This window comes from Pongo pygmaeus, chromosome 5, assembly GCF_028885625.2.
Source record: "Pongo pygmaeus isolate AG05252 chromosome 5, NHGRI_mPonPyg2-v2.0_pri, whole genome shotgun sequence".
NCBI classification, from domain to species: Eukaryota; Metazoa; Chordata; class Mammalia; order Primates; family Hominidae; genus Pongo; species Pongo pygmaeus.
This window is the reverse complement of record NC_072378.2, coordinates 169,778,441-169,789,419: the sequence shown is the minus strand read 5'-3', so window position 1 is coordinate 169,789,419 and position 10,979 is coordinate 169,778,441.

The following is a 10,979-nucleotide window of genomic DNA, read 5'->3' as shown; positions in this document are numbered from 1 at the left end:
AACTTGAAATGAGACTTGGAGGTGCGGTAGTTTAGTCCTTTTATTACACAAATATACAAACTGAAGCCTAGAGTGCTCAATTAATTTGACCAAAAATTAATAGACAGGTGGTAGCTATGGAAAACAACAATGTCAAAAAATTATAATAAAGTTTTGGTTTATCTGTTTTTGATATTATAATATGTTTTAAAGAGAATAATTTTACAGGTATGGTGTAGTGGCATAAACAGGCAGATGCATCATTCCAGAAACGAACACGAATATTTACTAGAAACTGATTTTTTAAGGTTAACAATAAAAAGAGCAGAGGTTGACATCAGAAAGATGGCAGAGTAGAAGACCCTATCATTTGCACCTCCAAACAGAAAACAACAATTAGCTATTCATAAGCTAACATAACCCTGGGAACATTCAGAAGTCAAGAAATTGCAGCACCTCAGTGGGACGAGACAGAGAGAGAGAGAGAGAGAGAGAGAGGAGAGAGAGAATAACTTTGCAGAAAGGGTAGGGAGACCAGTGTAATTCTGCCTGCATCACCCCATCCCCAGGCTGGCATAGCTCAGTACTGGGAGGAAGCTCCTCGGCCTGTGAGTTTCCTCATGAGTCAAAAAGACATCAGATGAGTGGCCAGCTTCCTGAGGCACTGCCTGAAGCACCTGCTTCTGCTTCAACCCACCTAGATAACTGTGGAAATCCACATCATTGACACATCTGAATACAGCTAGGAACAAAGAAGAAAAGTGCCTGTTAGTATCAGCAATGCAGTGGGTACCAGGGCAGTGCCTCATGACCCGCTCTGCAGGGGACCCCAGGCAGTGCCTCATGGCCCGCTCTGCAGGGACCCCAGTAGCCTTTGCCACTAGGATTGCAACAGCCCTCGCAAGCACCATGGACCTCCCATCATGTTCACTGCCAAAGACCCCATAGTGTTCACCACTGTGGACCCCAGTAGACTGCTCCATAGGAACCCCAGCAAATTTCTCCCCTGAGAAAGCCAACAGCCATTGCACCTGACAAAGCTGACCAAGGGCCCTCACATTTTTGCCTTTACAGACCCCAGATGCCTAAGCCACCACTCTCCTGCCCCCACTGCTGGAGCTGCCCTAGCCAGTGTGACGGTTGGTGCTGCCCTAGCCGATGTGATGGTTGGTGCTCTGACTCCAAACCCAGGACAGCCACTGTCCATGCCCACAAATGTCCCTCCCACCACCAGCCCCAGCACCGCTATCACATGCCTGCTCAGGCTCATACAGCTCCCACCGCCAGCCCTCGGCCTTGCTTTCCTGGAGGCAATCACAACTAGACAACTAGACCTAGATGTGATGCTGAAGCCCCCACAGCCCTCACAGCCACTGTGGATTTCCCCAACAGCTTTTGGCACTGAGGGCCATGCAATGGCCAGTGTCATAGATCCCAGCTGCCTGAGTCGCTGAGCTGCCACCTGACCCTCTGGAGCTAGAGCCACTGCGTAACGCAGAGCTACCCGGTGCCCTGCACACCACCAGACCCAGTGCCATGACGTGCTTCTGCACACCCTTCTCGGTAGACATGCCCATGCCTCTCCCCTCAGGTGAAAGCCTTTCCTTACTGAAGTAGCCCATAAGGTCTAGAAGAGGTGACTGCTTCTTCACATGCGCAGACACCAGTGCAAGAATAGAAACAACACAAAAAATACAGATGTATAACACTGGCAAAGGGACACAATAAACTTCCAGAAATTATTTTTAAAAATGGAGATCTACAATTTACAAAAAATTGAAGTAATTGTTACAAAGAAGCTTAGAAAAATGCAAGAGAACACAGATAAATGATTTAACAAAAATTAGAAAAACAATACAAGAACAAAATCAGAAGTTAACAAACAAATAGAAAACATAAAAAAGAACCAAATACAAAAAGTGGCACTGAAGAATAAAATGACTGAACAAAAAATTCAATAGGATCTTCAACAGCAGGTATTAACTAAATCAAGCAGAATAAAAGAACAGCTAACTCAAAAACAGGCTATTTGAAATCACTCAGATGGGAAAGGAAGTAAAAACTGTTTAAAAAACTCAGAAAGCCTAAGGACATACAGGACACCATCAGGTGAACTAATGCACACATTTTGAGAGTCTCAGGAGGAGAAGGGAAAGAGAAAAGAGCATAATAATTATTTAAAAAATAATAATATTACATACTGCAAATCCAGTGAGGAAATAGACCTCCAGGATCAAGAAGCCCACAGGACCCCACAGGGTAGAATATAAACACTAAAACACATTGTAGTTAAACTACCAGAGGTCAAAGTCAGAAAGAATTTTAAAAGCAGAAAAAAAAAGTGACCTGCTTGTCACATACAAGGGAACCTCAGTGAATTTATTAATGGGTTCCTCGACAGAAACTTTACAGGCCAGGAGAGAGTGAGGTGATGTATTCAAAGTACTGAAAGAGAAAAAAAAAGGACAACTAAGAATGCATATGCGGCAAAGATATTCTTTAAAAATGAAAGCGATATAAAATCTTTCCCAGACAAACAAAGAATGAAAAAGAGGTTTTTTGTTTGTTTGTTTGTTTTTATTTGTTTCCCATTAGACTTGCCTTACAGGAAATGCTTAAGGGAGTCCTTAAATGGAACTGAAAATGCGCTAGCCTGAAATATGAGAGCATATGAAACTGTAAAGCTCACTATAGAGGTAAATACATAGTAAAGTACAGAATAATATAACACTGTAGTGGTGAGTGTGACATGCACATAATCCTAATGTAAAAATTAAAATACAAAATTATTAAGAATAATAACCACCAAAATTTGATAATAAATTTGCAATGTAAAAATAAGTAAACTCTGACATCAAGAAAACAAATTGGGGGAGTGGGTATAAAAGTATAAAGTTTATGTGTATAATTGAACTTAAGTTGTTACCAATTAAATTAGAGGATAATAAATACAAGATTTAAACAGGCCTCATGATTACCAAAAAGAAAATATATAGTACAGGCTGGGCACAGTGGCTCATGCCTGTAATCTCAGCATATTGGGAGGCTGAGGTGGGTGGATCACTTGAGGTCGGCAGTTCAAGACCAGCCTGGCCAACATAGTGAAACTTCGTCTCCACAAAAATACAAAAATTAGCCAGGCATGATGGCAGGTGCCTGTAATCCCAGCTACTCAGGAGACTGAGATGGGAGAATTGCTTGAACCCGGGAGGCAGAGGTTGCAGTGAGACGAGATTGCGCCACTGCACTCCAGCCTGGGCAACAGAGCAAGATTCCATCTCAAACAAACAAACAAAAAAGATAAAATATATAGTAGATACACAAAAAATAAAGAGAAAAAGTCAAATCAAACTACTGTAAGAATAATAAAATAACAAAATAAAACAGCAAGAGAGAAAGAGATCAAAAGAATTTTAAAACACACACACAAAAACCAAATGGCACTAGTAAGTCCTTACCTATCAATGCTCACTTTAAATGTAAGTGGATTAGAGCCCCAATCAAAAGACAGAGAGTGACTAAATAGTCTGTAAAATAGACTATTTACTAAATCAAGAGATATGAGCTCTATAAGAGATTCACTTTAAATATAAAGTGAACTTCCCTTTCATAGACTAAAATAATTTTTTTAAAAATTCCCATTTACATTAGCAACAAAAATAATAAAATACTTGAAAATGAATTTAACTAAAGTGGTAAAACACTCCTACACTAAAAATTATAAAACTTTGATAAAAAATGTTTAAATATACGAATAAATGTAAACACATTGTATGTTTATGAATTGGGATGATTGATTTTTTTAAAATATCAATGTAATAAGCAGATTCAATGCAATCTGTATTAAAATCCCATTGTCATTTTTTTAAAGAAATAGCAAAACAATTCTAAAATTTGTATAGGAACACTAAGTATCCTAAATAATCAAAGCAATCTTGATTAAGAAACATAAAGCTGAACTCATCGCATTTCCTGACTTTGAATTACAATAAAAAGCAATAATAGAGAAGAAATCATGACAATATTTCAGATAAATTATGAGAGCTGGACCAAGATGGTAGAAATTGAGAGTGGAGCAAAATCCTACTTCCTTTCTTTGAACAATCACAACCTATTTAACCACAGTAATTTATTGTATGTTTTCTCTTCCATTTAACAGAAGTGCATGTGGATCTAGGTAGGAAGTCTGATTAAGAGAGTCTGGGATGTCACCAGGAACAGGAGATACCAACCTTCATCCCTCCACAAAAAAACAAATATGAACACCTGTTCACAAACCAAAATAGTCCTGGGAAAGCTCAAGGGCCCATTAAACAATCTGTAGCAACAACACAGTGGAACAAAACAGCAGAGAATATCCACACAGAAAGGATTGCTGGTGAGACTGGCAAACCTGGAATGTCAGGAGACAGCATAGAACAAAGAAGAAAGGTGGAGGATTAGACACATGGCAGGACCCATCATGGTCCCCAGTGGTGCTCCACGGAGAACACCAGCATCTTTTGCTACTGAGGTAACCAACAGCCACTTGTACTGGGGAACTGCAGAGTGGGGGATGTGGCTGCACAGCTCTTGTCAAGAAGCAGTCTCTGTTATGCTACTTCGGGACCACGACTGCCGCCTCTCCCAGTCCTGCATTCGCCCGGATGCTTGAGCTATGGTCACCCTGCAAGTGTCCACCTTCCAGACCCTGATGAGGCTGCACGGTGCATACCCACATGTGAAACATCAAGCCACCACAACGATGAGTGAATTTCCATTCTAAGCGGCAGAGCCAAGGTCTCTCGGCATGTTCCCACGCTCTGGGCAACGGGCTAGACTCCATAAAAAGCTTGGCCCTGTCCAAACCCCAGAATCACTGTTGCTCTGTGCGTGCCTGTGCTCCTGTTCTCATCAATTAGGCTGTTTCACAAGCATCTACACCTCATGTACTGCCACCAACAAGGCAGCAAGCGTGCCTATGCTCTAGGCACAAGTTATGTTACCATCCAGGACCACTGAGCCATAGTTCCTCCATCCACGTCCCGGATTTAGGCCTCTGCTTTGTTGCTGCTCCATGGGTGCCACTTGTCAGACATTTGTCTGACTTGTCACACTTGTCAGACTGGTGCCATTGCCAACACAAGTAGGCCTATAAGCCAGACCCAGTGCTTAGGGACCCTCTCAGGCACAACTTCTCCAGTGGGAGAAGAAAGATCAGAAGAACCACAGCAGCCATCACCACCCAAATCCCAACAACCCTTGTTGCCACAGGAGACATCCATGGTGTTGGCCACTGAGTGTCCCTGCAATCTTTGACAACACCAACCTGAACAGAGAAAGCTGAATAAAGAACACACGGTTGCATTGCGCTGGCACCATAACTGCTCGCTCCACCCAACCAGCACTCTCACACCCACTCCCCCAAGTAGGAGAAGGTTTTTCACACCAAATGTAGCCTGTGAAGTCTGCAGTGGGGGACTGCTTTACCAAATGTTCACACATCAACAGAAGGTGAGAAGAAACATGAAAAACAGGAGGCATATCAGCATTGAGATAATAACCACAGTAACTTCCCCGTAATGCATCCTTAAAAAATTGAGCTATACAAAGTGCCTGACCGAAAAAAGAAAAAACTAAAAAACTAAAAATAATTGTTTTAAGGAAGCTCAGCAAACTTCAAGAAAATAGAGAGAAGCAATTCAACAAAATCATAAAAAAAGTACAAGAAACAGAACAAGAATTTTTTCAACTTTTATTTTAGATACAGGGGGTGCATGTGCAGGTTTGTTACATGGGTGTATTACACCTAGGTAGTGAGCACGGTACCTAATGGGTAGTTTTTTAACCTCTTCCACCTCCCTTTTTCCCCCATCTAGTAGTTTGCAGTGTCTGTTTTTGCCATGTTCATATCCATGGGTGCTCATTGTTTAACTCCCTCTTCTGAGGGAATGCAGTTTTGGGATTTTTGTTCCTGTGTTGATTTGTTTAGGATTATGGCCTCCAGCTCCACCCATGTTGCTGCAAAGGACATGATTTCATTCTTTGTATGGCTGCATAGTATCCTATGGTGTATATGTACCACATTTTCTTTATCCAGTTCACCTTCGATAGGCACCTAGGTTGATTCCATGTCTCTGCTACTGAGAATAGTGCAGTGATAAACATATAAGTGCATGTGTCTTTTTGTTATAATCATCTAGTTTCTTTTGGGTATATGCCCATTATGGAACTGCTGGCTCTAATGGTAGCTGCTTTCAGTTCCCTAAGAAATCTCCAAACTGCTTTCCACAGTGGCTGAGCTAATTTACATTCCCAACAATAGTGTATAACTGTTACCTGTTCTCCACAGCCTTGCCAAGATCTGTTTTTTTTGACTTTTTAATAATAACAATTCTGACTGGTGTGAGATGGTATCTCATTGTGGTTTTTATTTGCATTTCTCTGATCATTAGTAATAATGATAATTTTTTTCATATGTTTGTTGGCTGCTGGTATGTCTTCATTTGAGAAGTGTCTGTTCTTGTCCTTTGTGCATTTTTAAATGGAGTTACTTGTTTTATGCTTTTCAATTTGTTTAAGTTTCTTATAGATTCTGGATATTAGACCTTTGTTGAATTCATAGTTTGCAAATATTTCCTCCCATTCTATGGGTCAGCCATTATTTACCCTATTGATAGTTTCCTAGGCTGAACAGATGCTCTTAAGCTTAATTAGGTCCCACTTTTTAATTTTTACAAAGCAAGAAATTTAACAGAGATATTTAAATCATAAAAAATATAAAAATTTTGGAGCTGAATAATACAATGAATGCAATGAAAAAATGCAATGAACATCAACAGCAGAAGTGATCAAGGAGAAGAAAAATTTTGTGAACTCAAAGACAAGTTATTTGAAAATATGCAGTCAGAGGGAAAAAATAATGAATAGGAATTAAGAAAGATTACAGAAATTATAGAATAGAATCAAGACAGAAAATATTTGAATTGTATGAATTAAAAAAGAAAAGAGGCAAAGGGAGAAAAACTTTAGTTAAAGAAAGAATAGCTTAAAACTTTCCACATCTGGGAAACATAAATATTCAGGTATAGGAAGGTCAAAGGTCTTCAGATACAATCCAACCAAGACTACACGAGGACATAAAATCAAACTGTCAAAAATAAATGACAAAGAAAAGATTCTAAAAGCAGCAAGAAAAAGAAATATATCTCATATAAGGAAGTTTCAATAAGGTTTGCTGTGACTTTCTCAACAGAAACTTTAGAGGCCAGGAGAGACTGAGATAATATCTTCAACGTGCTCAAGGAAAAAAATCTGCCAACCAAGAATACTTTGGCTGGCAAAGCTACACTGCAGAAATAAAGGAGAAAGACTTTCCCAGAAAAATAGCAAAAAAGAGTTGAGAAATCTTATTATCAATAGATCTGCCTTCTAAGAAATGCTAAAGGAAGTTCTTCAAGCTGAAAGAAGAAGATACTAATTGATAAAATGGAAAGGTTTGAGAAATCACTTCTTGACCTTTCGGCTAAGATCAAGTGAAGACATATGAGAGACAAACACTCACTGGTAAAAGTAAGTGCACTGTGAAATTCAGAATATTCTAATAATGTAATGGTGGTGTGTAAACCATTTCAATTTTTAGTATACAGATTAAAAGACAATTAAAATAATCACAGCTATAATTGTTTCTTAAGATATACACAATATAAAAAGATAGAAATGGTGACTTCAAAGACATACAATGTGGAAGGGAATGAATAGAAGTTAAATTTTAAAAATGCGATCAAAGTTAAGTTATGGATTATAATTGTGTGTTATAACTATCAGATGTTTTACATAAGCCTCTTGGTAAACACAAAGCAAAAATCCATATACATACAGAGACGCTAAAAAGCAAACAATTAATGCATACCACTAGAAAAAAATGATCTCATCAGAAAATAACACAGCAAGAGAGGAAGGAACAAAGAATCTACAGAAAAACCAACCAGAAAATAAATTACAAATGGCATTAGCAAGTCCTCACCTATCAATAATTACTTTTAATATAAATAGATTAAATTGTCCAATAAAAATATATAGGATAGATGAATGGAATTTTTTTTAAAGACCCAACTAAAGGCTTCCTACAAGAGACTCACTTCCCTGGTAATAACACAAATAGAAAGTGAAGAAATGGAAAAAGGTATTTCATACAATGGGAAACTGAAAGATAGCAGGGGTAGCAATACTTCCATCAGTTAAAATAGACATTAAGTGCAAAATTGTAAAAAAAGAGGCAAAGAAAGGAGGTAAACTGGCATAATTCATTTTCTTGCACTTCACTTTCCTGTACTCCATAGATATCGCATTGTTTTACAAATTGAAAGTTTGTGGTAACCCTGCATTAAGCAAGTGTATCAGTACCATTTTTCCAGAAAGCACATGCTTAATTCATGTCTCTGTGTCACATTTTGTTATTTCTAGAAATATTTTAAATTTTGTCATTATTATTGTATCTGTTATTATGATCTATAATCAGTGATTTTCAGTGTCAATATTGTAATTGCTTTGGGGCATCACAAATCATGCCCATATGACAACATATGTGTGTTTTGATCAAACGGACATTCCTGTATCTCTTTCCATCTCCTCAGGTCTCTATTCTCTAAGAAACAATAATATCGACATTAGGCCAGTTAATAACCCTATAATGGCCTCTAAGTTTTCAAGTAAAAGGAAGAGTCATACATTTGTCAGTTTAAATCAAAAGCTAGAAATGACTCAGCTTAGTGAGGAAGGTATGTCAAAAACTGAGCTAGGCAGAAAGCTAGGCCTCTCCTACCAAACAGCCAAGTTGTGAATTCAAAGAATATTAAAAAGTGCTACTTCCGGGAACACGTGAATGGTAAGAAAGCGAGGCAGCCTTGCTGCTGATATGGAGAAAGTTTTAGTGATCTGGATAGAAGAACGAAACAGCTACAACATTCCCTTGAGCCAAAGCCACATACAGATCCAGGCCCTCAATTCTCCAAATCAGTGAAGGCTGAGAGAGGTGAGGAAGCTGCAGAAGAAAATTAGAAGCTAGCAGAGACTGGTTCATGGGATTTAAGAAAAGATGTCATCTTCATAACATAAAAGTGCAAGGTGAAGCAGAAAGTGCTCATGTACAAGCTGCAGTAAGTTATCCAGAAGATCTAGCTAAGATAATTGGTAAAAGTAGCTACACTAAACAACAAGTGTTCAATGTAGACAAAACAACCTTATACTGCAAGAGGATGCCATCTAGGACTTTTATAGCTAGAGAAAAGAAGTCAACGCCTGGCTTCAAATCACCAAAGGACAGTCTAATTCTCTTGTTAGGGGTTAATGCAGCAGTTGACTTTAACTTCAAGCCAGTGCTCATTTTTCATTCTGAAAATCATAGGACCCTTAATTATGCCAAACGGACTCTGCCTGTCCCTTATAAGTGAAACGACAAAGCCTTAATGACAGCACATCTGTTTACAGCATGGTTTACTGAATGTTTTAAGCCCACTATTCAGACCTACTGCTCAGAAAAAAAATCCCTTTCAAAATATTACTGCTCTTTGTCAGTGCACCTGGTCACCCAAGAGCTCTGATGGAGATGTATAAGGGGATGAATGTTATTTTCATGCTTACTAACACAACATCCATTGTGCAGCCCATAGGTCAAGAAATAGATTTGACTTTCAAGCCTTATTATTTACATTTCATAAGCTTATAGTTGCCATAGAGAGTGATTTCTCTGGTGGCCTTGGGCAAAGTAAATTGAAAACCTGGAAATAATTTAACACGCTTGATGCCATTAAGAATATTCAAGCTCAAGGAGAGGAGATCAAAATATCAACATGATCAGGAGTTTGGAATAAGTGGATTCCAACCCTCCCAGATGACCTTGACGGATTCAAATTTCAGTGGAGGAACTGGCTGCAGATGTGGTGGAAATAGCAAGAGAGCTAGAATTAGACATGGAGCCTGAAGATGTGACTAATTAAATTGCTGTAATCTTATAATAAAATTTTAACAGAAAAGGAGTTGTTTCTTATGAATGAGCAACAAAAATATGCTTTATTGAGATGGAATCTAGGAGATGCTGTGAACATTGCTGAAATAACAGTGAAAATGTGGAATATTACACAAACTTAGTTGATAAAGCAGTAAAAAGAGAGGATTGACTCCAATTTGGAAGAAGTTGTACTATGGATAAAATGCTATTAAACAGTGTCACACATTACAGATAAATCTTTTGTGAAAAGAAGTCATTCTGTGTGAAAAACTTTATTGTCATCTTATTTTATGAAATGGCCACAGCCTCTTCAACCTTCAAGAACCACCACCCTAATCAGTCAGCAGCCATCAACATTGAGGCAAGACCCTCTACCAGCAAAAACATTATGACTCACTGAAGGCTCAGATGATTGTTAGTATTTATAACCAATAAAGTATTTTTAATTAAGATATTTATATATTTTGGACATAATGTTATTGTAAACCTAATATACTACAGTATAATGTAAACTAAGTTTTATATGTACTGGGAAGTAAAAACAAATTGTGCAACTCACTTTATTGTAATATTTGCTTTATTGTGGTGGTCTGAAATCAAACCCACAATATCTTTAAGGTATGTCTGTATAGTAAGGAAATATAACAATTATAAATATATATGTACCCAATATCAGAGCACCCAAATATAGAAAGCAAATATTAATGTATCAGAAAAGAGAGAGAGAGACTAAAACAAAATTATAGGAGGGGACTTCAATAACACTTTTTCAACAAAGGTTAGATTATATAGACAGAAAATCAGTAAGAAAACATTGGACTTAAACTACACTTTAGACCAAATGAGCCAGACAGACATATACAAAAACTTCTACCCAGCAGCAGCAGAATATACTTTCTTCTCAAGCACACATAAAACATTCTTCAGGATATATTATTTGACAAACAAGTCTTAACATATTTTAAAAGACTGAGATCATATTAAGTATCTTTTCTCACCACAATGGCACAGA